Genomic DNA, 27,326 nt, shown 5'->3' with positions numbered 1-27,326 from the left:
AGAATAGTGAACAACAGGCTGAATAAGTGTACGTTATATGACGCATGAATAACCAACTAAGAAGGTGCCTGATATGTTAACGTATCATATTATGGTAAGAGTCATTCAAATAAATGTAACATATAGAACATGCTATACGTTTACCAAAGAATCTGTCACTCCTAATTGCTAATCCGATGAAATCTTATACCTCTAGTCTCTTACGTGAATGAGCTAACTAATATTATTTGATATTTTAAGATAATGTTGTAAAGACTGTGTGGCATAACGATGCCGGATTTGTTCCTCCGTGGATGAGTCGGCAAGAACACAGAAAAAAGTAAGAAATAAAGGATTTATTAAAGTAATAAAACAGGCTAGAAACAAAAACACTGGTGCAAACAGAAAGGTAAACAAATGGCGCTAGCATGGAGGCTAGGAATATGAACAGAAACACTATACTTGGCACGAAGGCACAAAAAGGGAAAAACAAAACAACTAGCATGAAATAAAGCTTAACGTGGAAGCTAGCGAGAAAGAGCATGAAAAAAAAAGGTCTTCAGCAGTTGTGTGAAAGCAAACTAGAGTCCGACAATGAAAGACGAAAAGGGGCAAGCTTAAATAAGCGAGGTGATAACGAAAAACAGGTGTGCGTAGAAAGCAAGGGGCAGGTGAACTCATAAGCTACCATGGTGACAGAATAAACAGGAAATAAGGCAGTCCAAACAACAGAATGTGATACAAGAATGGAACAAAACATAAATATGGAATGATACGGATATCGGATCACAACAAATGTGTTAATAATTTCACACATAAGTCGCCCCAGAGTATAAGTCGCACCCTCGGCCAAACTATGAAAAGAAACGGCGACTTATAATCCGAAAAATATGGAAGGCAATTTTACTAGTATTGTGAATTTTTGTGTCTTATAACAAACATACGGTGCTCAAAAATAGTATTTTTGTCCTCAGAAGATCTTTTGCTTAAAAATAAGTTATTATGTCTGACTGAAAAATTACTTGCATTAAGTAAAAGTTAAGTTAAAGTTAAAGTACCAATGATTGTCACACACACACTAGGTGTGGTGAAATGTGTCCTCTGCATTTGACCCATCCCCTTGTTCACCCCCTGGAGCAGAGCAGTGGGCAGCAGCGGTGTCACGCCCGGGAATCATTTATGGTGATTTAACCCCCAATTCCGACCCTTGATGCTGAGTGCTAAGCAGGGAGGTAGTGGGTCCCATTTTTATAGTCTTTGGTATGACTCGTCCGGGGTTTGAACTCCAAACCAACCGATCTCAGGGCGGACACTCTAACCCAGGGGTTGGGAACCTATGGCTCTGGAGCCAGATGTGGCTCTTTTGATGACTGCATCTGGCTCTCGGATAAATCTGAGCTGACGTTGCTTAAAACGATAAGTAATGAATAATTCCACTTGTAATCACAGTGTTAAAAATAACGTTAAAAACATAAAACATTATCATTCATTTTTAATCCATCCGTTTTATACCGCACCTGTTCAAGAAGTTGCGTTAATGGTAAGAAGTTATTTACTTATTATTGGTTAGTGTGGGCTTGCCCTCCTGGGGGTTCCTCGCACCACCAAGCACCGACATGAGAGCCTGTTTCAGGGTTTCAATATTGTTTTATTCTTCAATAAGTCTCTCAGTTGCGTTCCAGCAATTGTATTTCCAGCTCCAACCCCGTCTCTCCTCCTGGCTGCTGCTTATAACAGAGCGACAGGTGATTAGATAACAAGGCCCCGGTGGGCCATCTACGCACCTGTCGCTGATTTTGAAGCTGGTCCTGGCACACCCCAGTTCGCTGCAGGCCTGCAGGCCACGCCCCCTCCACAGTTATCTTTAGAATAGCAATGTTAATTCAAAGAATAAGAGACCTATTATACTCTAGAAATGTTTGTCTTACTTAAAAATGCACGTGTTTAGCTGTGTTCAGTGTTGAAAAAAATATTATATGGCTCTTACGGAAATATGTTTTAAAATATTTGGCTTTTTGGCTCTCTCAGCCAAAAAGGTTCCCGACCCCTGCTCTAACCCATGGGTGTCAAACTGAAATACAGAGTCGGCCAAAATTTTAAAACTGAACAAAGCCGCGAGCCAAGGTTGAACAAATTAACCCTTTAATAGGGACTCAAACAAGTTTTGCATTGAATATTGAACAAGCAAGGCTTATATAACTTTATAGTGACATGCAAAATCGACTTTCAAATAGTAATAATAATAATTTAAAAAATATCAATGGCATATCAAATATTTGCAGCCTTCTGAGGTAAATATTACAATAAACGTTTTCCACAGGCTAATAATACATTTGAAAATAAAATACCAATAATTAATGAATCAAACATTCAAGCCTTGAAGTAACAAGAGAAAGTGCATGAATAAAACGTTAAATATTGCTCAGTTTGCTACACTGATTTGTTTTAACACCAAATACGGAACAAGCAATGCTTATATAACTTAATAGTGCCAAATCAACTTTCAAAAAACAAACGGAAATACATCAATGGTGTATTAAATACAATTTAAATAAATAATAAAAAAAATGCCTCTTTTCTATTTGCAGCCTTCTGAGGTAAATATCACCATTAACTTTTTCTACAGGCTAATACATTTTAAAATAAAATAACAATGAGTGGAGGCAGGGTTTGAAAAGGTGGAGTTTGGTGGTAGCGGGGGGGCGTATATTGTAGAGTCCCGGAAGAGTTAGTGGTGGAAGGAGTTGTGGGTATTTGTTCTGTTGTGTTACGGTGCGAATGTTCTCCCGAAATGTGTTTGTCATTCTTGTTTGGTGTGGGTTCAAAGTGTGGCACATATTTGTAACAGTGTTAAAGTTGTTTATACGGCCACCCTTAGTGTGACCTGTATGGCTGTTGACCAAGTATGCATTGCATTCACTTAAGTGTGTGTAAAAGCCGCATATATTATGTGGCTGGGCCGGCACGCAGTTTGTATGGAGGAATATATATATATATATATATATATATATATATATATATATATATATATATATATATATATATATATCCATATATATGCTGCTGTATATATATAATTCATATATATATATATATGCTACTGTATATATATAGATTTATATAGTATATATATATATATACTTTATATATATATATATATATATATATATATATATAGATATATATATATATATGTATGCATTTATTTATTATTATTATATCCAAACTATGTGTGTTGTGTGCGACTATGTGCGGAAATTAACTGTAGTGTGTCACCAGAAGTGTTGAACGAGAGGCGGAAGTCCAAGAGGGGCAAGCTGGCTTGGAAGTCCGTGAGAACAGGCAGGAAGTCGGGCGAGGCGTCAATGTCTGTGTCCAGGTGGGTGGTCGAGATTCAAAAGGGGCAGCCAAAGAACCAGAGGGGAACACAGGGAGAAGAGACACACATCTCGTAATGGGGGAACGGAGGAAGGCTGCCGGAACGACAAGGAAACACAAGACAAATGAAACACGACGGGAAAGGAACACAAAGAGAGAGTATAGAGATTGAATGATGGCTTATTATATGGGAACAGATCATTACCTTCTGGCCCAGGATAGCAGGTTGCGCTGGCTTAAGAAGGTAGGTCTTCTTATCCACATCGGGGGTGTTGACTGCTGATGATTGAATGCAGCCGCTTGCTGCAGCCGTAGTGGCGAGCACTTAGTGCGCTCCTGGAGGTGCGCCCAGCGCAGCACAGAGATGAATGTGCACTATTATGCCCTCGGCCCGTGACAGTTATAAGTACTTAGTTTTCCGGACGATAAGCCGCTACTTTTTTCCCAAGCTTTGAACCCTGCAGCTTATACAAAGGTGCAACTAATCTATGGACTTTTCTTTGCTGACGTCCATATTGTTTTATATACAGCAAACTTATATAGTAGTAACACCGAAACAGAGACTAAAATGGTGTGTCATTGTTTGTGATATGGCGCCTTCTTTTGGACAAGTTTACTTACTGCAGGTGCCTCTGGTTGAAAGTCTTGAGTAATTCCTTGTGTTTCGTGCCTTGAACCTGAAGTATAAGTGCTGTTCTGTCTACTCGTCGTCCATATCATTTCTACTCGTATGGGTTCCTCATTCATCACTTCAAGCAATGTTTGAAAGTTTTAAAATATAACTAAAACAATGCATACCATGTAAATTGTCACCTGTTTGATAGTGTGTGTGTTGTCATGCATATAAGAATATGCTATCGCAATGTAAAAAGCTAGCATCATTAGCATTAACTAATATGTTAACACATTTAAAGGTGTCTGTGACAATGGCATTCTTCAGTAAAATTACCAAAACGTCATGGTGGAGTTATTGAATCCATGACAATGACTTTGTAACGTCTTCGTGGCATCGTGATGCAAGTGGTGCTCTTCCTGGATGCAGTTCGGGCTCGGACACAGCGTACAGGTAAGAAATAAGGATTCATTTAACTAAAAACAGGCTAAGAAAAAAAACACTGGGTACAAAAGGCAAAACAAAGCGCTAACTAGCATAAAAGCTAGGGGAACAACAAGCAGCTAAGCGCAAAAGCATTAGCGAGTCCAAACATAGAAATTAAGTCGCCACCCGATCAAACATTACGAGGCGAGACCGAGTAAACGAAAAGGGCAGGTTAAGTAGAGTCTCTAATGAATCCAGGTGTGCAAAGGAAGGCAGGTGAACAAATCATGTCGCCATGGTGACAAGTACAAACAAGGAAGTGCACAAACTAAGAATCGGAAGAGTCCACGAACAAACAAGATACAAAAAAGGACTAAACAACCAAATAATGTATGATCCGCAAGGCGGATCCTAACAGACTTTCTGTTTTGTTTGATCATCTGTTTTACTGCCTTGTTACAGCCTCCATTTGGAAACACTTAAAGTATGTAAATAAACATTAACTAATGTTTTCTCTGTAAATATCTTATTTCATTTATATACTATGCTACTAAAAAAAAAAATGTTCTCCTAAAATTTAGTGGGTGCGCCTTCTATACCGATATCCAGAAAGTACAGTGATAGTGTCAAATGCTTTTGTCCGGTCCATAAACACTCTGACCGTACACTCTTCGCAATATAATGCATTCTCTTTTTCCGATTAGTGCAATCCAGGGTGTACGCTGCCATCCGCCCGATTGTAGCTGAGATAGGCACCAACGCCCTCCGCGACCCCAAGGGGAATAAGCGGTAGAAAATGGATGGATGGAACTTTGAAATGTTAAATCTGTATTAATGTAAGACAAATACACAGTGAGATTTTGATTCTGGTTGCAGGCCAAAAACATCAAAGAGTCAATTTCTAGTTTTTATCAAATGTGGAAAAATTAAGTAGTTTTTTCTTCTTTGCTGTTAACCACCATTTACAAACCAAGCAAAGAATTACAATTTTTAATATTCATAAATGTTCATCATGACATTTTATCTGAAGAAACATTGACCAATAAGGTTAGCTTATGGGAGGTACGAGGGGTCAGATCTTGGCTCTTGAAGACATAAATGGGACGTGGAACAGAGGCTTAGAGAGAAAGCTGTCAGAGCTCCGGCTTCTCCTCTCTTATTCTTCGTGATGGAGACTGAGGACCAACCAGAGCTCTGCTTTCCACAACTCATCAACATCTCCTGCAAGAAGCCAAAATCTCATCAGTCGGAAGGTGTTTTTTTCAGTGTTCTGCTGTCCATCATCTGCATCCTCACTGCGGTTCTCAACCTGCTGGTCATCATCTCAATCTCCCATTTCAGGCACTTATTCTCTTCCAAGGCTCACAGCAACATTTTTCTATTGTGTCGTGAGTAGCGTGTGTGACGTTTATCTTGTTACATTTCTTTAGTCCACTTAGGACATCCGTTGTTTTCTTTATTTCTTCCTTGTTTCCAGGCAGCTCCACACTCCCACCAACCTTCTTCTCCTCTCTCTGGCTGTCTCTGACTTTCTGGTGGGCCTCCTGGTGATGCCTGGAGAGATCTACTTGCAAGCATCCTGCTGGGCCTTTGGTGATGTTCCGTGCTTGTTGTATAACTATGTCTCCTTCATCGTGACGTCTGCTTCGGTGGGAAACATGGTGCTGATATCAGCCGACCGTTATGTGGCTATTTGTGATCCCCTGCATTATAACACCAGAGTCACTGTAAAAAGAGTTCAACTTTGCGTTTGTCTTTGTTGGTTCTTTGCTCTGCTCCTGTGTAGCATCATTTTGAAGGATCAACTGGCTCATCCGCCAATGTGTAGTTCCTGCTTTGGAGAGTGTGTCATTAATATTGACGTTGGAGGAGGGATTCTCGACCTCATTGTGACCTTTATCCTTCCTCTCGGCATCATCATCACTCTGTACATGAGAGTGTTTGTGGTCGCTGTGTCTCAGGCCCGAGCCATGCGCTCTCATGTTACATCACTCAAACCACATTCAGTCTCTGGAAGAGCAAAGAAATCTGAATTAAAGGCCGCCAGGACTCTCGGTGTCCTTGTCCTTGTCTTCCTCATGTGTTTCTGTCCATTTTACATTTTTTCCCTGGCAAGCTCAACGTTTTCCTCGTCTGCAAAGTACGTTCAGTATCTGTTCGACTTCAACTCTTGTTTAAACCCGCTGATATACGCCTTGTTTTATCCCTGGTTTAGAAAAGCTGTTATACACATTGTCACGCTGCACGTATTGCAGCCTGGCTCCTGTGGAAATAACATAATGTAAACACATGGTGTTTATTTAACAAAACTGACCTGTTTGACACAGCTTGCAGGCAACTCTACATTACGTTCTTAAAATGCTTACATTTACATGAACTTTAAGAGCATTTTCCTGTACTGTCTTCTTTTGTACATACTGAACACGTGTTATTAAAAATGTATAGTAAAGTTTCAACCCTCATAATTTACGTTTTTCACCTTGTGAATCAAGGGAGTAAGTTTCATTTTAAGATTGGTGGGGACACAAAAGTGCTCCAAGGCAGCACTCTGAAAGTTTACTTCTTTTTTTTTTTTACATTAGCAATCAGAATTTCACGTCTTGCAGATGTTATAGGGTAAAGTAACAAAAATGAAAGCAAAGGAGACAACTTCAAAGAGTTCTCATCTTTACTCTTTAGTGTAGGGCTGTGTTGCAACTGTGCATCATTCTGTCAATTAACATAGCCTACTGCCCTGCGATGAGGTGGCGACATGTCCAGGGTGTACCCCGCCTTCCGCCCGATTGTAGCTGAGATAGGCGCCAGCGCCCCCCGCGACCCCGAAAGGGAATAAGCGGTAGAAAATGGATGGATGGATACTGTCCATCAACAACATCAGAAATACATTCATGCAATACAACATTGTAAATAAACATAAATGAACTGTAATAATCTCCAGCCTCTCCTTCTCTACTTCTCCTGCCTCTCTTCCTCTAACTTCTCTGGCCTTTCCTCCTCCATCTCCCCCAGCCTCACTGTTGTCTGTCACCTTACAAAAAAATATGTTGATGCATGACAGATACATTAGGGACAATGACCATAGAGCTTGATGGTACAGTTACTGCCTGAGCAAAAAGGCTTTTACTAAATATGAATATTACTTAATATTAATTAATTATATTTTATAATTGTAAAATAAAATTATAATCTAGCGAGGTTTTATTGTATTTCCACCACAAAGTTTTGTTCATTGGTATTTTCAAACCGTTGCTCACTTCTACACAAATACATGAAACTAAAAAAGTAATTTAAAAAATAAAACGGAAAGGTTAAAACCGGCGATCTGATTGGCTGTTAACCGTGGTTTAAATATTCTAAAGCCTTATCACAGCCCTGGCTATCACTCCGCCTCAGACACGCATGACTGTTATGAATGGAAGTTGTTGTCATGTATCCATGACAACGGACTGTTGCAGTCCGTAGTAAAAGACAGCTGATGTTTTTACGGTGTTAAAAAAACGGAGACTAAAGTAGTTGAATTCACATGTTTAAGGTTAACAACTTTCACCTCCGGGGAGGGTTAACAATGGTAGAGGGGACTGAGCATTGACTTTCACCTGAAAAAAAGCGGAGGAAAAGACGAGATGCAGTGCTAATTTGGAGCTAACGTCTGGATAGGTGGGACTATTTTTTCCACAGCGAGGCTATTTTATTGGATAATATGTATTTCTGGTTGAATAAAACTACATTAAATTGATTGAGTATTCATATGTCATATTGCCTTTATTGGTAACCGTTTTATAAAAGCAATATATCACTCCAGTCCATGGTATATGCTCATTATAGCACTCTAAGGGGCGTGACTGGAGTGATATATTGTTGAATTATTCAATATTGTTGAGCCTCTATACACCCTTGAAGTAACTTACAGTTTGACTCCTAAAGAAGTCTTTCATATCCAGTTTTTTTTTCATTGACATCCTTCAAAACCTACAGCACACATGCACGCAAACAGACACAAACACAATGTAAATCACAGCACTGATATTAAAATCCATCTAGCTACCGTGTGCCAGGAACAACAAATGCCGAACATGTTGACAACTTGCACTGACAGTTGCACTGCCTCTCGTGCGGTCGCTAGCAACTAGCATGTAGGCTAGCTTTTACAAGCAGAAGGAGTGACCGCGGGGACAGCCAATCACACGTAAGTTAGCATGAAAGCGTCAACCAATCAGGGAGCAATATTTAGGTTAGAGGCGGGACTTCTAGCAGAGACCGACATTTAACCCTTTCTGTGCCATAATCATTGACTAAACATTACGGGCAGCGGTTGTATTGATAGTGACTACACAGTAGCGGCTGGATATTGGTAGGGACGTGTCCCTAGCGTCCCTACCCAATTCTACGTCCTTGTTGTGAATACAAACCCCGTTTCCATATGAGTTGGGAAATTGTGTTAGATGTAAATATAAACGGAATACAATGATTTGCAAATCATTTTCAATTCCATATTCAGTTGAATATGCTACAAAGACAACGTATTTGATGTTCAAATGTGTTACAACAGCGTGGCTTTGAAAAAAAAGAGTGCGGGTACTTTCCAGGCCCGCCTGCAGTCCAGACCTGTCTTCTATTGAAAATGTGTGACGCATTATGAAGCGTAAAATACGACAGCGGAGACCCCGGACTGTTGAACGACTGAAGCTCTACATAAAACAAGAATGGGAAAGAATTCCACTTTCAAAGCTTCAACAATTAGTTTCCTCAGTTCCCAAACGTTTATTGAGTGTTGTTTAAAAGAAAAGGTGATGTAACACAGTGGTGAACATGCCCTTTCCCAACTACTTTGGTACGTGTTGCAGCCAGGAAATTGTAAGTTAATTGTAATTTGCAAAAAAACAAAACATAAGTTTATGAGTTTGAACATCAAATATCTTGTCTTTGTAGTGCATTCAATTGAATATGTGTTGAAAAGGATTTGCAAATCATTGTATTCCGTTTATATTTACATCTAACACAATTTCCCAACTCATATGGAAACGGGGATTGTAACTATAAATCAGGGGAAAAGTCTCTAGTCCTTTGTGTACAACATAGCATGTAGGCAGGCACATCTTTGTAATTTCTGATGCTGCTTGTACACCACTTCTCAGGTCGCAGCATACATAATAGATACATAATGTCTAAGAGCATCCTGGGTCAGGCCTGCCCGAAAAGCAATGACTGCCCTCTGTCGGAGTGGAATTCACACAAAGGAAATCCTCTCTGGTGGACACCCCTTTGTACTGGAGTTGCTGAGCAATGGCTGCCAAGGTCAGCGTCAATACTAATAAGTTCTCCCAGCCTGTGGGTAACCCTCCTTGTCTTTTCTGATCGGCCAAAGGCATTCTAAGTCCTTAGGCTTAAATAGTGATAGCACATAATACTTATTTTGCAAGCTCCACAGACTGTGATTTAAGGAGCTCCGCTAAAGACATTCTGAAAACAAAGTCTGTAATCCGTTGTTGTTTACTTCAGGCAGTCCCAATTGCAGAACATCTTGATGCAGTGTGCAACATCAACCCTGACAAAACAAGGTGGTAGTTTTGCGTCTTATTTACTGATTAAAATGTCAAAGCATTCATTGATGTAACTTTTCAGGTCAGAATAAAGAGTAAACACCTTCACAAGAATTCCTAGAAGGGCCAGAGAAAAATCACTCAAAATTTGTTTCGGGACCGGTGCACTTGCACAAATCCATTCGGTCAACCAATCAACTGAAGAACTGTGCCCAGCGCGCCTGACGGTCGTTCAGTCTCCTGGCTGCATGGATGTGTGTCAGGTTGCGATGGTCTGTCCAGACTCAACTCAACTCATCGTGTTTGGAGGAAGAAGAATACTGAGTTGCATCCCAAGAACACCATACTTACTGTGAAGCATGGGGGTGGAAACATCACACTGCAAAAACTGAAATCCAAGTAAGATTAATTATCTCAAATAAGGGTGATATTTGCTTACTTTCTGTCTGATAAGATAATTCTTCTCATTAAGCAGATTTTATGTTGGAGTGTTTTGCTTGTTTTAAGGGTTTAGGTCCTAAATTATCTGAGTAAGATATTATAGCTTGTTGCTGAGATTTTATGACCTATATTGAGTAAAACATGCTTGAAACTAGAATGTCAACTCTTTATCGGCCGATATATGCTTTAAAATGTGATATCGGAAATTATCGGTATCGGTTTAAAAAAGTAAAATCTATGACTTTTTAAAACGCCGCTGTACGGAGTGATACACGAACGTGGGGAGATGTACGGAGCGCCAATAAACCTTAAATGCACTTCCATTGCGTGCCGTCGGAATCACATAATATCCACGGCATTTCACACACATAAGTGAATGCAAGGCATACTTGCTCAACAGCCATACAGGTCACACTGAGGGTGGCCGCATAAACAACTTTAACACTGCTACAAATATGTGCCACACTGTGAACCCACACCAAACAAGAATCCATCCATCCATCCATTTTTACCGCTTATTCCCTTTGGGGTGGCGGGGGGTGCTGGTGCCTAGCTCAGCTACAATCGGGCGGAAGGCGGCGTATACCCTGGACAAGTCGCAGACCAAATCAAGAATGACAAACACATTTCGGGAGAACATCCGCACCGTAACACAACAGAACAAATACCAGAACCTCTTGCAGCACTATCCCCCCCCTCCCCCCCCCCCCGCTACTTTTTTTCTACCAAGAAAAGAGCACTTGTTATTAGTAAGAATATATTTATTTTAAGGTATTTTTGGGTTCATTGAGGTTAGCTAATTTTAACTTGTTTTTGGAAAGTCTTGACGAGCCAGATTTTCTTGTTCTATTGGCAGATAATTTTGCTTAGTTCAAGTAAAAATACCCCTCATTTTTGTATTTTTTTTTCTTGTTTTTGAACACTGACTTTTTGTAGTGCATGCTTTGGGGCTGTTTTTCTGCTAAGGGGACAGGGCGATTGATCCGTGTTAAGGAAAGAAATGAATGGGGCCATGTATCGTGAGATTTTGAGCCAAAACCTCCTTCCATCAGTGAGAGCTTTGAATGGTTGACCAAATACTTATTTTCCACCATAATTTACGAATAAATTATTTAAAATTCCTACAATGTGAAATCCTGGATTTTTTGTTCACATTCTGTCTCTCACAGTTGAAGTGTACCTATGATGAAAATTACGGACCTCTGTCATCATTTTAAGTGGGAGAACTTGCACAATCGGTGGCTGACTAAATACTTTCTTGCCCCACTGTATATATATATACTTACATTGTGTATAAAAAAAAAACATTTGGACGTTTTTTTTAGAGCGACCTCCGTAGCCGCCATTGGTAGCTGACTTTTGCCAATGTTTATTTACAAGTTAGAATGCATAAAATAAAGGCAAATGTCTGCTTGTTTCTCATAAGGATTGTGAATGATATGCAAATTCCCCCCAAAAAGGGACAGTTCTTTTTTAAGTCCTCCTCGTTTACAAATTGTGGTAAAGGATTTAACCAGAAGGTGGCAGCATCATCTCAAGAAACCAACTGTGATAAGTCAGTCATGACTGTAGAAGCGTATGCAAACAAATCATTGAAACATAATTCCTTAAAACTATATGAAAAAAAATCAATAGTGTGAGCTTTCCCTTATATTTCACTGAACGTGTTTTGGACTGTGGATAACATTTTTGGAATATGCAATACGCAGTTCACCTGAACAATACGCCATCACATAGTGCAGTGGTTCTCAAATGGGGGTATGCGTACCCCTGGGGGTACTTGAAGGTATGCCAAGGGGTATGTGAGATTTAAAAAAAATATTCTAAAAATAGCAACAATTCAAAATCCTTTATAAATGTATTTATTGAATAATACTTCAACAAAATATGGATGTAAGTTCAGGAACTGTGAAAAGAAATGCAACAATGCAATATATTTTTGTGGACATGTTCCATAAATATTGATGTTAAATATTTCTTTTTTTGTGAAGAAATGTTTAGAATTAAGTTCATGAATCCAGATGGATCTCTATTACAATCCCCAAAGAGGGCTCTTTAAGTTGATGATTACTTCTATGTGTAGAAATCTTTATTTATAATGAATCACTTGTTTATTTTTTAACAACTTTCTAGTTTTTTTAATATCTTTTTTTCCAAATAGTTCAAGAAAGACCACTACAAATGAGCAATATTTCGCACTGTTATACATTTTAATAAATCAGAAACTGATGACATAGTGCTCTATTTTACTTCTTTATCTTTTTTTTTTCAACCAAAAATGCTTTGGTCTGATTAGGGGGTACTTGAATGAAAAAAATGTTCACAAGGGGTACATCACTGAAAAAAGTTTGAGAACCACTGACTTAGTGTATCGCAGCAGACAGCACAGTATTTGAACAAACTGAATACTTTTTTCACCATTCTCACATGCATACTGACCCAGAAATGATTCTGTCCAAGATCCACACTAAAGTGAGGGAAGCAGATGTGGAACTGCAGTTGGGGGGGAGGGAGAGGTCGAGCAGCATTGAAAGACAATATGCTGCCTGCACCTGTTTCTCATTACACCATTATGTGTGTGTTATTTTGTGTGTCTCTGTGCGCATTTCAGATATTGCTGACATTTTCTAAGTGAATTGCTAACTCCCAGACCTATTGCAGTGTGAGATAGTGACTTGTGTCTTCGTTGGACTCAGGGGCGTCACTAGACCTAATACTGTACTGGGGCACACCTGGGGCACAAATAATTCATGTGAGCGTGCAAAGCGCGCAAGCAAAAACATTTTTAGCACTTATTTATCATAAAAAAAACATAAATAGTGCTTTAAACTATGAAATCATATCAGATTATGTTGTATGGATCTTTGATTAACCACCTGAAATTAACTAATGCATTTGACCTACTTGTGCACTTTTTTACTCCAGACTTCTAAACTGCTACTAGTAAAAGCCAAAAGGAAGAGCAATTAATCTTTTTGAAATATTTATTGTAGTAATCATCTGCAAATTTAACATCTACAAAAGTAAAACAAAAAATAAAGCACCCCTACATCTCTGGGTACTTTTATATTATTTAATTTCCATTTATGGCAATGTGGTGAATCCTATTTCAGATACACAAAACTATAAAATATACACAAAACAATAAAACCAAAGTAGTAGAATAAATGAACAACTGTTGTGTGTCTGTTCAGGGAATCATTTTCTGAGAAGTAAACTGTAACGACTCGTTTTCATTTTTGCAAAGTGGTCAATCACTCTGGACAGACATGGAAATATTACAGTAACTGTTATATAGTTGACCAGTGGTTCCCAACTGCTGGGTCGTGACATAAAAGTGCATTGTGTGTCATTTTCAGTGAGTCGCAGTCACATGTGTGCATGAAAAAAAAAAGTTTAGGGAGAAAAAAATGAAATTGTGGTAACAAAACCAGATTATTTGAGCCTTTTTTCTAGTGACTATTAGTGAGTATTTTAGCAAAAGGCAAACCGACTAACAAGTTGGAGGAGGACTCAGGACAGACATGGAAGTATATTTAAAAAAAAATCTAAATGGGGCAACAAAACCCAATATTTTCAGCCATCTTTCTGAAAACAAATACAGAAATATTACTATTTTTTCTGGAAACAAAACCATATGCTTTAGCTGTAGCTATTTTTCTGGTGACAAAACCAGATTATTTTAGTCAAAGTCACAGCGATTAACAAGACAAGTCTACTATGCTATTTTTCTGTGAAATAAACTTGAATGATTTAAAAATTGGCTCACGACTTGATGAAATGGAAAAATGTTTTTCTTCCTGAAGATAAACCATTTGAGAAGCACTCAACTCACACATGCTTACTCCAAATCATCATTGATGCAGAACCAGCAGACATTAACCAACATGATGTTTCATGTTCATTGGAAATTCCCCGACAGCTCGTACAGCAAATGAATATGTTTGTCTTCATACAAGGAAGAACGTTAGCTAATTTAGCATCAATTTAAGAATATTATGTTGCCTAGCTAGGACTTCACTTACATCTCTCATTCTTTGCTTCTTCTCTGCTGCGGGCGAATAACTTTCTGATATCCATCTAAGAGTTACAGTTTGAGTCAAATCAAAATCAAAATAATGTCATTAACAAATTGTTGTTGGCTAACGTTACCTACCTCACGCAGTAATTCGCATCGCCTCTCTCTCTCTCTCTCAACCGAAGTCTCGATCCACACGTGAATAAATTACCATATTAAGTAGCCATGTGCTCACTGTTTCGTGGAGTGAATACAGTAGCAATCAATTACCATATTAAGTAGTATGTGCGCTGTTGTCTATGTTATGTAGACTTAAAACTCTGAAGCGTTTTCTTTTTTATTGGTGAAAATTTACTGGGGCACTGCAGATCAACAGTGGGGCATGTGCCCCACTGAAATATGTCTGGCGACACCCCTGGTTGGACTGCATTGTGACAGAGGAAAGACGGGATTAATGAAGTGAGATGTCTATTGTATAGGGCAGGGGTCACCAACGCGGTGCCCGCTGAGTAGCCTGTTCTAAAAATAGCTCAAATAGCAGTACTTACCAGCAGAGGTGAGTAGTAACGCGCTACATTTACTCCGTTACATTTACTTGAGTAACTTTTGGGATAAATTGTGCTTCTAAGAGTAGTTTTTATGCAACATACTTTTACTTTTACTTGAGTATATTTATAGAGAAGAAACGCTACTTTTACTCCGCTCCATTTATCTACATTCAGCTCGCTACTCGCTACTTTTTTTTTATCGATCTGTTAATGTTTGTTTTGGTTTTTCAAAGTAGGATCTGCGCATGCCTGCGTTTCACCAATCACATGCAGTCACTGGTGACGTTGGACCAATCAAACAGAGCCAGGCGGTCACATGACCCGACTTAAACAAGTTGAAAAACTTATTGGGGTGTTACCATTTAGTGGTCAATTGTACGGAATATGTACTGTAATGTGCAATCTGCTAATAAAAGTTTCAATCAATCAATCAAAAGTGTAAAGGAAAAAAGACTCTTTTTATTTCAACCGTATTTCCCGTCAAAAGCCTAAAGACTGATCGCACAGTTCCTGTCTTCACAATAAAAGTGTCGCTCCATCGCGCCTGCGCTGACAAAATAAGAGTCTCCGAAAGCCAGCGCAAACAAGCTAGCAAGCTACGGAGTTTGCCGCCAATGTATTTATTGTAAAGTGTATAAAAACGGATATGGAAGCTGGACAAATAAGATGCCAAAAACCAACAACTTTCATGTGGTATTAGACAGGAAGGAGGAACTTTTTTTCTCCTCCATTTAAAACCGGGACGTTATCAGCTCTATACTGTCTGATTCCAATCAATGCAAGTCATCAGAATCAGGTAATACACCAACTTATATTCTTGTCTTCATGAAAGATAGGAATCTATATGTTAAACATGCATGTATATTCATTAAAACACCTTTAACATGTCAACAAAAACGGCAAAATAAATACATATAAATTATATACTTTATATATAAATGTATGTATGTATAATATGTAAGTGTATGTACAGTATATGTATATATGAGGTAGATCACCTCGACTTGGTCATTTATTAAGTAATTGATAAACGTTGAAAAACTTATTGGGGTGTTACCATTTAGTGGTCAATTGCACGGAATATGTACTGTACTGTGCAATCTACTAATACAAACTTCAATCAATCAATCAATCAATCAATCAATGCCTACTGAGCCTATGGTGCTGTTAATTTATTGTGGCTCAATGTGACTTATTTTAATGTACTATTATTTAATATATATCATTATTTTAGTTGTTTAAGAGATATTCATGGCTCTGAATTTGCTCATTGCTGTTTTTTTGCATTATTTGTTGCCGTAATCATTAAACAATCAAGTTACTCATCAGTTACTCAGTACTTGAGTAGTTTTATCACAACATACTTTTTAATTTTACTCAAGTAAATATTTGGGTGACTACTCCTTTTACTTGAGTAATAAATCTCTAGAGTAACAGTATTCTTACTTGAGTACAATTTCTGGCTACTCTACCCACCTCTGTTTACCAGTGAGCTGCCTCTATTTCTTAAGTTTTGTTTATTTACTAGCAAGCTGGTTTCGCTTTGCTCGACATTTTTTATTCTAAGAGAGACAAATCTCAAATAGAATTTGAAAATCCAAGAAAATATTTTAAAGACTTGGTCTTCACTTGTTTAAATAAATGTGTTTATTTTTTTTACTTTGCTTCTTATCACTTTCAGAAAGACAATTTTAGAGAAAAAAATCCAAGCTTAAAGATTATTTTAGGATTTTTGAACACGTATACCTTTTTACCTTTTAAATTCCTTCCTCTTCTTTCCTGACCATTTAAATCAATGTTCAAGTATTTTTTTTTTATTGTAAAGAATAATAAATACATTTTAATTTAATTTTTCATTTTAGCTTCTTTTTTTTCGACGAATAATATTTGTGAAATATTTCTTCAAACTTATTATGATTAAAATTCAAAAAAATATTCTGGCAAATCTAGAAAATATTTAGAATCAAATTTAAATTCTATTTCAAAGTATTTTGAATTTCTTTTAAAATGTTTGTTCTGGAAAATCTAGAAGAAATAATGATTTGTCTTTGTTAGAAATATAGCTTGGTCCAATTTGTTCTACATTCTAACAAAATGCAAATTGGATTTTAACCTATTCAAAACATGTCATCAAAATTCTAAAATTAATCTTAATCAGGAAAAATTACTAATGATGTTCCATAAATTATTTTTTTTAATTTTTTCAAAAAGATTCGAAATAGCTAGTTTTTCTCTTCTTTTTTTCGGCTGAATTTTGAACCTTAAAAAGTCGAAATTGAAGATAAACTATGTTTCAAAATTTAATTTTAATTTTTTTTCCTATTTCTCCTCTTTTAAACGTTCAATTAAGTGTTTTTTTCATAATTTATTCTCTACAAAAAAACCTTCCGTAAAAGGTAAAAAAATGTACGACGGAATGACGGACAGAAATACCCATTTATATATATATATATATATATGTATATATATATATATATATAGATTTATTTATCAAAAGTAAATTGAGCAAATTGGCTATTTCTGGCAAATTTTGTAAGTGTGTATCAAACTGGTAGCCCTTCGCATTAATCAGTACCCAAGAAGTAGCTCTTGGTTTCAAAAAGGTTGGTGACCCCTGGTATAGGGCAATATAAACTTCTTAACTATAGAGCCATTTACAAACCCCGTTTCCATATGAGTTGGGAAATTGTATTAGATGTAAATATAAACGGAATACAATGATTTGCAAATCATTTTCAAACCATTTTCAGTTGAATATGCTACAAAGACAACATATTTGATGTTCAAACTGATAAACATTTTTTGCAAATAATCATCACTAAATACAGTTTGTCGCTACATCTTTAAGTACAAGTTAAAGGCCTACTAAATGAGATTTTCTTATTTAAACGGGGATAGCAGGTCCGTTCTATGTGTCATACTTGATCATTTCGCGATATTGCCATATTTTTGTGGAAAGGATTTAGTAGAGAACATCCACGATAAAGTTCGCAACATTTGCTTGCTAACACAAAAGCCCTGCCTCCACCGGAAGTCGCAGACGATGACGTCACATGTTGATGGCTCCTCACATCTTCACATTGTTTTTAATGGGAGTCTTCAACAAAAAGTGCTATTCGGACCGAGAAAATGACAATTTCCCCATTAATTTGAGCGAGGGTGAAAGATTCGTGTTTGAGAATATTGATAGCGACAGACTAGAAAAAAAAAACGCGATTGCATTGGGACGGATTCAGATGTTTTTAGACACATTTACCAGAATAGTTCTGGGAAATCCCTTATCTTTCTATTGTGTTGCTAGTGTTTTAGTGAGTTTAACAGTACCTGATAGTCGGAAGGGTGTGTCCACGGGTGTGTTGACGCGCGTGTTGACGCGCAGTGTCTCAGGGAAGTCGACGGCAACTTTATGGGCGGCACAAGCTCAGCTGATCTCCGGTAAGAAGCGACTATTTACCACAGTTTTCTCACCAAAACCTGCTGGTTGACATTTGGTCGGGATCCATGTTCGCTGTGATCCATAGTAAAGTTTCACCTCCGTGACTTTTAAACAAGGAATCACCGTGTGTTTGTGTGGCTAAAGGCTAAAGCTTCCCAACTCCATCTTTCTACTTTGACTTCTCAAATATTAATTGAACAAATTGCAAAGGATTCAGCAACACAGATGTCCAAAATACTGTGTAATTATGCGGTTAAAGCAGACGACTTTTAGCTGTGTGTGTGTGCAGCGCTCATACTGTATTTCCTAACAGCCCGTGACGTCAAGCGTACACGTCATCATTACGCGATGTTTTCAAGAAAAAAAACCCGGGAAATTTAAAATTGCAATTTAGTGAACTAAAAAGGCCGTATTGGCATGTGTTGCAATGTTAATATTTCATCATTGATATATAAATTATCAGACTGCGTGGTGGGTAGTAGTGGATTTCAGTAGGCCTTTAAGTTATACTCGTAGTGTTACTCAAGGTTCCATTTTAGGTCATCAATCAATCAATCAATGTTTACTTATATAGCCCTAAATCAATAGTGTCTCAAAGGGCTGCACAAACCACTACGACATCCTCGGTAGGCCCACATAAGGGCAAGGAAAACTCACACCCAGTGGGACATCGGTGACAATAATGACCCAGTGGGACGTCGGTGACAATGATGACTATGAGAACATGATACTGTGAAAGATCAATCCATAATGGATCCAACACAGTCGCGAGAGTCCAGTCCAAAGTGGATCCAACACAGCAGCGAGAGTCCCGTTCACAGCGGAGCCAGCAGGAAACCATCCCAAGCGGAGGCTGATCAGCAGCGCAGAGATGTCCCCAGCCGATACACAGGTCCTCTCTTTTTCATCAATTGGGCTATACAACGGGTGGCCAGAGAGTGAAGTTTAGTTTCATCCATCCAGCCATCCATAGTCTTCCACTTATCCAAGGTCGGGTCGCGGGAGCATCAGCCCAATCAGGGAAGCCCAAACTTTCCTCTCCCTAGCCACTTCGTCCAGCTCTTCCCGGGGGATCCCGAGGTGTTCCCAGGCCAGCCAGGAGACATAGTCTTCCCAAAGTGTCCTGGGTCTTTCCCGTGGCCTCCTACCGGTTGGACGTGCCCTAAACACCTCCCTAGGGACCAGATGCCCAAACCACCTCATCTGGCTCCTCTCCATGTGGAGGAGCAGTGGGTTTACTTTGAGCTCCCACTGAATGGCAGGGCTTCTCACCCTATCTCTAAGAGAGAGCCCCGCCACCCGGCGGAGGAAATTCATTTCGGCTGCTTGTACTCAAAGCTCACGACCATAGGTCAGGATAGGAAAGTAGATCGACCGGTAAATTTAGAGCTTTGCCTTCCGGCTTAGCTCTTTCTTCGCCACAACGGATCGATACAGCGTCCGCATTACTGAAGACGCCGCACCGATCCGCCTGTCGATCTCACGATCCACTCTTCCCTCACTCGTGAACAAGACTCCTAGGTACTTGAAGTCCTCCACTTGGGGCAGGGTCTCCTCCTTAACCCGGAGATGGCACTCCACCCTTTTCCGGGCGAAAACAATGGACTCGGACTTGGAGGTGCTGATTCTCATCCCGGTCGCTTCACACTCAGCTGTGAACCGATCCAGTGAGAGATGAAGATCCTGGCTAGATGAAGCCATCAGGACCACATCATATGCAAAAAGCAGAGACCTAATCCTGCAGGCACCAAACCGGATGCCCTCAAGGCCTTGATTGCGCCTATAAATTCTGTCCATAAAAGTTAGGAACAGAATCGGTGACAAAGGGCAGCCTTGACGGAGTCCAACCCTCACTGGAAACGTCTCCGACTTACTGCCGGCAATACGGACTAAGCTCTGACACTGATCACGCAGGGAGCGGACCGCCACAATCAGACAGTCCGATACCCTATACTCTCTGAGCACTTCCGACAGGACTTCCCGAGGGACACGGTCGAATGCCTTCTCCAAGTCCACAAGTTTAGTTTAGTTTCAGCTTCTTAAAAAAAAAAACACGAGAGTGCAGACATATGTATGATCTTTGACTAGCTTTTTTACAGAAGGTCCTTAAAGGCAGAGCTCCTCAATAACTTTGACAAAATCAATAGACAAAAATCTAATGTTTCTGTGGAGGAAGCTGGTTCTCAGGGAAAAGTCTGGTACACCCGGTCCTTAGCTATCTGGAACTGCGGTCCCCAAAACACTTTAGTCTAGTCTAGGCTATCACGTTAGCTGGGATAAGCTCTACATTGTCTGTGACCCTAGGGAAGTCCTGTGGGGAGTGCTCAGAGAGTATGGGGTATCGGACCGTCTTATTGTGGCGGTCCGCTCCCTGTACAATCAGTGTCAGAGCTTGGTCCGCATTGCCGGCAGTAAGTCGAACACATTTCCAGTGAGGGTTGGACTCCGCCAAGGCTGTCCTTTGTCACCGATTCTGTTCATAACTTTTATGGACAGAATTTCTAGGCGCAGTCAAGGCGTTGAGGGGTTCCAATCCAATCCAATCCACTTTATTTATATAGCACATTTAAACAACAATAACGTTTCCAAAGTGCTGCACAGCCATGTTAAAAACAATATTATGCTCCACCAATGACTGAATAAAACAAAAAATAAATAAAAATAAAACCAATAAAAACAATATAAAAACAAATATGATTAAAAACTATTTTAAAGGGTAAAATCAATTAAAACAGTGAAATTAAAATAAAAGTGTATAAAAAACACAGAGGACAACAGAGGACAGAGGACCACACAACTCACGTAGTGTTAAAAGCCAAAGAATAAAAGTGGGTCTTAAGACGAGACTTAAAACACTCCTCTGTGGAAGCAGTTTGAACATGGAGCGGCAGAGTGTTCCAGAGCTTAGGGCCGACCACAGAGAAGGCCCTGTCTCCCCTGGTCTTAAGTCTGGTCTTGGGCACCACGAGCTGGAGCTGGCTTTCGGACCTCAGAGCGCGCGCAGGGATGTAAATTTGGATGAGGTCCGAGATATATTCAGGTGCCAGTCCATGTAAAGATTTAAAAACAAACAGCAATGTTTTAAAATCAATTCTAAAATGAACAGGGAGCCAGTGCAAACTCTGAAGAATTGGGGTTATATGCTGGCGTTTCCTGGCCTTTGTTAAAAGTCGTGCTGCCGCGTTCTGGACTAACTGCAACCGGGAGAGAGCTTTTTGGCTATTGCCAGCATAAAGTGCATTGCAGGAGTCCAGGCGACTTGAAATAAAAGCATGCACGACTTGTTCAAGAAGGTTAAAAGATAAAAACGGCTTAACCTTTACTAAAAGACGAAGGTGATAAAAACACGATTTTAAAACGCCATTGACTTGTTTGTCTAGTTTAAAATCGCTGTCTATAGTGACGCCAGTTCCGGTTTGCTGGTCGCGGGATCGGGTCTCTGCTTTTTGCAGATGATGTGGTCCTGATGGCTTCATCTGGCCGGGATCTTGAGCTCTCACTGGATCGGTTCGCAGCCGAGTGTGAATCGACTGGGATGAGAATCAGCGCCTCCAAGTCCGAGTCCATGGTTCTCGGAGTGCCACCTCCGGGTTGGAGAGGTCACCCTGTTTCAAGTACCTAGGAGTCTCGTTCACGAGTGAGGGAAGATTGGATCATGAGATCGACAGGCGGATTGGTGCGGTGTCTTCAGTAAATCTCAGAATTTACCGGTCGATCTACATTCCCATCCTCACCTATGGTCATGAGCTTTGGGTCATGATCGAAAGGCCAAGATCACGGGTACAAGCGGCCAAAATGAGTTTCCTCCGCCGGGTGGCGGGGCTCTCCCTTAGAGATATGGTGAGAAGCTCTGTCATCAGGGAGGAGCTCAAAATAAAGCCGCTGCTCCTCCAAATCGAGAGGAGCCAGATGAGGTGATTCGGGCATCTGGCCAGGATGCCACCCGAATGCCTCCCTAGGGAGGTGTTTAGGGCACGTCCAACCGGTAGGAGGCCACGGGGAAGACCAAGGACACGTTGGGAAGACTATGTCTCTCGGCTGGCTTGGGAACGCCTTGGGATCCCCTGGGCAGAGCTGGACGAAGTGGCTGGGGAGAGGGAAGTCTGGGCTTCCCTGCTTAGGCTGCTGCCCCCGCGACCCGACTTCGGATAAGCGGAAGAAGATGGATGTATAGATGGATGGAGATATATTTTATTTCTTTATTTGTTCACGTTTATTTTAGTTTTTTGCCATTTTTAATTTGATAGTTCCACATAAGATATGTTTTAATTGCTGATGCAGGTTTATTGATTTTTAAATACGCCACAAAATAACCAGTTTTGTACACTGTTGATGTGGTTCAATGCGCAGAAGTGCGTAAATGTGTTTCTGTATAGAATTTATCCAGAAATGGTCATGTGGTGACATCAATGATGGTTTTTTGAGAGGAAATCATTGGCTGGAGGACATCATTGAAGGCCTAGGTGGGAAACGAACAGCCCCCCACTGATAAGCTCTGAAATAGCCCACTGGCAGCCACACGCATTTGTGAGCAAGACAACCATCAGATGGTTGATATCACTTACTGTATGTCTGTGCGTGAGTGAATGAGTATGTCTAGGTAAAGTAAGGGGGTGTATTTTGTGCCTTAGGGACATGGGATACGTATCAGTCTGAATTCGCAGTGACTCACTCGCCAGAAATCCACTCTGGTGGGTCGATGCACACTGACACACACAAACACACACGCAGGAAGACATGGAGACATGACAAATTGTGGGTTTCCACAATTATGAGGTCATAGTAAAACAGCTGTCAGTCTCTCAAAAGGTCAAATGAGGAGGGAATGATGTTGTTTGTACAGCTTCCTAAATGTATCCTTATCTGACCTGTTTTCAGTCTTCAAGAGCCTTTTACTCATTTTCTGTTAAATTCTGGTCATAGTTGTTTGGAAGCCATGACTTTAGATTTCCCCCAAGATAATATATCAGTAAATATAAAACAGTCGCTCATATTTAAAGGGGAACATTATCACAATTTCAAAAGGGTTAAAAACAATAAAAAATCAGTTCCCAGTGGCTTGTTGTATTTTTTTAAGTTTTTTTCAAAATTTTACCGGTCCCGGAATATCCCTAAAAAAAGCTTTAAAGTGCTTGATTTTCGCTATTTGCGATGCGACTATCCATTTCCCTGTAACATCATATGGTGCTGCCAATGTAAACAAACAATGGCGAATAGCACAGCAAGATATAGCGACATTAGCTCGGATTTCAGCGGTTTAAGCAATTCAACAGATTACGCATGTATTGAAACGGATGGTTGGAGTATGAAAGTATTGATGAAGAAACTGAAGCTATTGAGCGAATAGCTATTGACGCTATTCATAGCCATAGCATGGCTATGAATAAATGTGCGCACCAAACGATCAGGACTTTCGCATCTCGTGACACTGGAGCAACTTAAATCCTTCGATTGGTAAGTGTTTTTTTCGTATTAAATGTGGGTGGAAGGAAACATAATATAGTTGCAAATCCATCTGCAGGTTATCCATACATCTCTGTGCCATGTCTGCTTTAGCACCGCCGGTAAATAGCATGTTAGCATCGATTAGCGTAGCATGTTAGCATCGATTAGCTGGCAGTCCACATCAACAAAACTCACCTTTGTGAATTCGTTGACTTTATCATTGCAAATGCATCTGCAGGTTATCCATACATCTCTGTGCCATGTCTGCTTTAGCACCGCCGGTAAATAGCATGTTAGCGTCGATTAGCATATCATATTAGCATCGATTAGCTGGCAGTCACGCTCCAACCAAATATGTCTGATTAGCACATAAGTCAACATCAACAAAACAACAAAATTCACCCATTTAGAGTTCGGTAATCGGTTAAAAAAATATATGGTATTTTTCCCTGCACCATCAAGGTATATATTGACGCTTACATAGGTCTGGTGATAATGTTCCCCTCCAAGACCTGTTTTTTGGGGGAAAAAAATTAAATAAAGCATATTTTTAGCTGCTTGACGGTTGACTGAGCATCATTGATTGCAATTTGTCTTAAACTCAGCCAAATAAATCCTCTTCTAACTTGCCCAACTTCAAAACAACTGCTTCAAAGTCTTTGTGCAAATGCCAGAGCCTACCAGGTGACGCTTGGGGAGAAGTTGTTTCGTGCCACCTGTTTGCATATATAAATCTCTATACCCCAAGTACGCACTCCTTTTTTCAGACTATTTTACAGTAAAACAATATAGTTTTATATTAAGATGTCGAATAATCAGGTCAGTGACGTGCAGTAAGGTTCTTGGCTGTCTTTTTTTGTTTTTCTTCTATGTTATTACAAGTTGCGAGAATAAGAAATAAAGAAGAGATCGAATCACCATAATGATAATGTTGTTTTCAAGCACAGTAGTCGGACATGACCGCGGAAAAAGAATTTTCGCAAAGTGAAGTCAGTTATATTTATATAATGCTTTTTATCGGGAGCAGTGGTGTCAAACTCATTTTAGCTAAGGGGCCACAAGAAGGAAAATCTTTTCCCATGGGGTTCTGACAGGTAAAATTGTGGCATGATATCTAAAGAATTAAGACAACTTCAAATAGTTGTTTTTTTTGTTTAACAATAAACCAAAAACATTCTGAAAATGTATCAATCAATGTTTTATTTATATAGCCCAAAATCACAAATGCCTCAAAGGACTGTACAAACCACTACGACTACGACATCCTCGGAAGAACCCACATAAGGGCAAGGAAAACTCACACCCAGTGGGACGCCAGTGACAATGATGACTATGAGGAACCTTGGGGGGGACCCCCCCCCCCCCTCTAGGGGACCGAAAGCAATGGATGTCGAGCGGGTCTAACATGATACTGTGAAAGTTCAATCCATAGTGGCTCCAACACAGCTGCGAGAGTTCAGTTCAAAGCGGATCCAAAACAGCAGCGAGAGTCCCGTCCACAGGAAACCATCCCAAGCGGAGGTGGATCAGCAGCGTAGAGATGTCCCCAACCGATACACAGGCGAGCGGTCCATCCTGGGTCCCGACGAGCGGTCCATCCTGGGTCTCGACTCTGGACAGCCAGTACTTCATCCATGGTCATCGGACCGGACCCCCTCCACAAGGGAGAGGGGGACATAGGAGAAAAAGAAAAGAAGCGGCAGATCAACTGGTCTAAAAAGGAGGTCTATTTAAAGGCTAGAGCATACAAATGAGTTTTAAGATGAAACTTAAATGCTTCTACTGAGGTAGCATCTCAAACTGTTACCGGGAGGGCATTCCAGAGTACTGGAGCCCGAACGGAAAACGCTCTATAGCCCGCATACTTTTTTGGGGCTCTAGGAATCACTAATAAGCCGGAGTCTTTTGAACGCAGATTTCTTGCCGGGACATATGGTACAATACAATCGGCAAGATAGGATGGAGCTAGACCGTGTAGTATTTTATACGTAAGTAGTAAAACCTTAAAGTCACATCTTAAGTGCACAGGAAGCCAGTGCAGGTGAGCCAGGATAGGCGTAATATGATCAAACTTTCTTGTTCTTGTCAAAAGTCTAGCAGCCACATTTTGTACCAACTGTAATCTTTTAATGCTACACATGGGGAGACCCGAATATAATACGTTACAGTAATTGAGACCAGACCTAACAAACCCATGGATAATGATCTCAGCGTCTTTAGTGGACAAAATGGAGCAAATTTTTGCGATATTACGGAGATGAAAGAAGGCCTTACCGTAACACAACATAAACACAACAGAAGAAATACCCAGAATCCCTTGCAGCACTAAATCTTCCAGAACACTACCACCAAACCCCGCCCACCTCATTTTTATCTTATTTTCAAATGTATTAACCTGTGGAAAAAGTTAATGTTGATATTTACCTCAGAAGGCTGCAAATAGAAAATTACATTTGATTTAATATACCACTGATGTTTTTTCGTTGGTTTTTTGAAAGTTGATTTTGCACTATTACGTTAGATAAGCTCTGCCTGTTCCATGGGAGGAAGCCGGAGTCCCCGGAGGAAACCCACGCAGTCACGGGGACACTATGCAAACTACACACAGATAGATCCCGAGCCCGGGATTGAACCCAGGATTACTCAGGACCTTTTTATTGTGAGGCAGATTCACTAACCCCTGGTACACCGTGCTGCCCTATTTACGCCTTGCTTGTTTAATATTTATTGCAAAACTTGTTTGGGTCCTTATTAAAAGGTTAACTTGTTCAACCTTGGCCCCAGGCTTTGTTCAGTTTTAAATTTTGGCCCACTCTGTATTTGAGTTTGACACCCCTGATTTAGATGTATTCGTTATTGTGTAACTCTAATACAGTGCCAAAATACACAAGAAGCTAATGGGGTCCAAGCCCCACCCTGTTCGTCAAACCGAGTGACGCCCCTGGTAAAGTTGTCTGAAGCTGAGCCAATCAGTGGCCACGATACTGAACACTGTGGCCTTAACTAGAAGCCAATACTACTGTAGTGTTGATATGTTTTGTTTATTTAGTCATCATTATGCCTGAAAATACTTCATTTGGGACAGAAATGTTGTAGAATTAGTTTAAAAAACTAAACAATAATACAGAAAATGATCTGCAATTTAGTTAAACCACAATATTTCAAGCACCATGTGACAGGGGACAACTGTACTTCTTAATTCCATTTTATATCTTCTACTGCTGCAATGTTTTTTAATAAGTATCTTTTAATTCATCCATCCATCCATTTTCTACCGCTTATTCCCTTTTGGGGTCGCGGGGGCGCTGGCGCCTATCTCAGCTACAATCGGGCGGAAGGCGGGGTACACCCTGGACAAGTCGCCACCTCATCGCAGATCTTTTAATTCAAATGTATTATATGTTTCGTTATTGTGCAAGAAACGATCTTGAAAGCTACAAAAATATCTGATGGAGCGGAGAAGTAGTCTCCTTCTACACCAAGGTTATCTATGGAAAATCCC

The 27,326-nt window shown here is 39.9% G+C and overlaps 1 long non-coding RNA gene and 1 pseudogene across 1 annotated transcript; one reads left to right on the top strand and one right to left on the bottom strand.

Moving 5' to 3' along the window:
* Positions 1-5,290: 5,290 nt before the first annotated feature.
* LOC133564292 (uncharacterized) lies at positions 5,291-8,534 on the bottom strand. The gene is made up of 2 exons (XR_009809265.1): positions 8,442-8,534; positions 5,291-6,406 (listed from the first exon to the last, which is right to left on the bottom strand). It is a non-coding gene; the product is annotated as an uncharacterized LOC133564292 (long non-coding RNA).
* Positions 5,565-6,681, top strand: LOC133564291 (trace amine-associated receptor 13c-like; annotated as a pseudogene).
* Positions 8,535-27,326: the final 18,792 nt, after the last annotated feature.

Source organism: Nerophis ophidion, linkage group LG13 (genome assembly GCF_033978795.1).
Source record: "Nerophis ophidion isolate RoL-2023_Sa linkage group LG13, RoL_Noph_v1.0, whole genome shotgun sequence".
NCBI lineage: Eukaryota > Metazoa > Chordata > Actinopteri > Syngnathiformes > Syngnathidae > Nerophis > Nerophis ophidion.
This window is presented reverse-complemented; position numbering and strand designations above follow the sequence as displayed.